The sequence below is a fragment of the Arachis stenosperma genome, chromosome 3, assembly GCF_014773155.1.
Source record: "Arachis stenosperma cultivar V10309 chromosome 3, arast.V10309.gnm1.PFL2, whole genome shotgun sequence".
In the NCBI taxonomy this organism is placed as follows: domain Eukaryota; kingdom Viridiplantae; phylum Streptophyta; class Magnoliopsida; order Fabales; family Fabaceae; genus Arachis; species Arachis stenosperma.
In genome coordinates, this window is record NC_080379.1 from 52,773,979 (window position 1) to 52,776,969 (window position 2,991).

The window sequence follows — 2,991 nt, forward strand, 5'->3', positions numbered from 1 at the left end:
TAAAATTTTGAAAAAAATATAAAAGATATGATAAAAAGATATGGTTGAAAAAGATTTAATTTTTAAAACTAAAATTAATTACTTAACTAACAAGAAACTAAAAGATATGATTCTAAAATTTAAAGATTGAGCCTTTCTTAACAAGAAATTAACAAACTTCAAATTTTTGAATCAATCACATTAATTGTTAGTGTAATTTCGAAAATTATGAAATAATATTAAGAAAAAGATTTTTGAAAAATATTTTTAAAATTTTCGAAAATAAATAAATAAATAAATGAAAAAGATTTGATTTTTGAAAAAGTTTTTGTAAAGATAAGATTTTTAAAATTGAAATTTTGACTTGACTAACAAGAAAACAACTTATTTTAAAATTTTTTGACCAAGTCAACCCAAATTTTCGAATTTTTGAGAGAAATAAGGAAAAGATAATTTTTTGATTTTTGAATTTTTAATGATGAGAGAGAAAAACACAAAAATGACCCAAAACATGAAAATTTTGGATCAAAACACATGATGCATGCAAGAACACTATGAATGTCAAGATGAACACCAAGAACACTTTGAAGATCATGATGAACATCAAGAACATATTTTTGAAAAAATTTTTATGCAAAGAAAACATGCAAGACACCAAACTTAGAAATCTTTAATGCTTGGACTCTAACAAACGAAAAATGCATATGATAAACAACAAAAAATACAAAACAAGAAAACATCAAGATCAAACAAGAAGACTTACCAAGAACAACTTGAAGATCATGAAGAACACTATGAATGTATAAATTTTCGAAAAAAAAAATGCAAGAATAAGATGAACATGCAATAGACACCAAACTTAAAAATTGACTCAAGACTCAAACAAGAACACAATATTTTTGGTTTTTATGATTTTATGATTTTTTTTGTATTTTCTTAATAAATTTTTCGTAAACATATTTCGGAAAAAGGAAGTAATAAATTCATAGTCCTCAATCAAAACCCCAGAAATTATACATGGCTTTACAGCCAGCCAAGCTTCAACCTGCTTCATGAAACACTAGAATTCATTCTAAACAAATTTTGAAAAATTTTCGAAAACAAAGGGAAAAATTTTGAAAAATATTTTTGAAAACTTTCTGAAAAGAGAATAAAAAGAAAATTACCTAATCTGAGCAACAAGACGAACCGTCAGTTGTCCAAACTCGAACAATCCCCGGCAACGGCGCCAAAAACTTGGTGCATGAAATTGTGATCATCAACAATGGCTCCAAAGACTTGGTAGCGCTCTCAAACGTGAATCACACTTTGTCACAACTCCGCACAACTAACCAGCAAGTGTACTGGGTCGTCCAAGTAATACCTTATGTGAGTAAGGGTCGATCCCACAGAGATTGTTAGTATGAAGCAAGCTATGGTCATCTTGTAAATCTCAGTCAGGCGGATTCAACTGTATTAAGAAATTATAGTAAACGAAAATAAATAAAATAGGATATAGTTACTCATGTAATTCAATTGTGGGGATTTCAGATAAGTATATGGAGGTTCTGTGTTTCTTCCGAATCTCTGCTTTTCTACTACTTTTATCCAATCTTTGTCACTCCTTTCTATGGCAAGCTGTATGTAGGGCATCACCGTTGTCAATGGCTACATCCCATCCTCTCAGTGAAAAAGGTCCAAATGCTCTGTCACGGCACGACTAATCATCTATCGGTTCTCGATCATGTTGGAATAGAATCCATTGATTCTTTTGCGTTTGTCATCACGCCCAACAATCGCGAGTTTGAAGCTCATCACAGTCATTCAATCCCAGAATCCTACTCGGAATACCACAGACAAGGTTTAGACTTTCCGGATTCTCATGAATGCGGCCATCAATTCTAGCTTATACCACGAAGACTCTGATCTCACGGAATGGAAGGCTCGATTGTCAGGCGAGGGGCAACCATGCGTCGTGTATCAGGAATCCAAGAGATACGCATCCTAGATCTCGCTTGTAGAACGGAAGTGGTTGTCAGGCACGCGTAAAAAGTGATCAAAAGATGTCTAATACACTAGTAAAAAGTCCTATTTATAATAAACTAGCTACTAGGGTTTACATGAGTAAGTAATTGATGCATAAATCCACTTCCGGGGCCCACTTGGTGTGTGTTTGCGCTGAGCTTGATCTTTACACGAGCTGAGGCTTCTTTTGGAGTTGAACTTCAAGTTGTAACGTGTTTTTGGCGTTCAATTCTGGTTCGTGACGTGTTTCTGGCGTTTGACTCCAGAATGCAGCATGGAACTGGCGTTGAGCGCCAGTTTACGTCGTCAAACCTCGAATAAAGTATGAACTATTATATATTTCTGGAAAGCTCTGAATGTCTACTTTCCAACGCTATTGAGAGCGTGCCATTTAGAGTTCTGTAGCTCCAGAAAATCTATTTCGAGTGCAGGGAGGTCAGATTCCAACAGCATCAGCAGTCCTTTGTCAGCCTTCTATCAAAGTTTTGCTCAGGTCCCTCAATTTCAGCCAGAAAATACCTGAAATCACAGAAAAATACACAAAATCATAGTAAAGTCCAGAAATGTGAATTTAGCATAAAAACTAATGAAAACATCCCTAAAAGTAACTAGATCATACTAAAAACTACCTAAAAATAATGCCAAAAAGCGTATAAATTATCCGCTCATCAATGGCAAAGAGGTGCTCATCCAGAAAGTTTTCAGAGATCTCAGTAAGAGGGAGGGACGCCCCTTCTACTGGTTCTATTCGGGACAGGTGATTTGCTACTTGGTTCTCTGTCCCTTTTTTGTCTCTTATTTCTATATCAAACTCCTGCAGAAGCAACACCCATCTGATGAGTCTGGATTTTGAATCCTGCTTTGTGAGTAGATATTTAAGAGCAGCATGGTCAGTGTACACAATCACCTTTGATCCTACTAAATAAGATCTGAACTTATCAATGGCATAAACCACTGCAAGTAACTCTTTTTCTGCGGTTGTGTAGTTCTTCTGTGCGTCATTTAAAA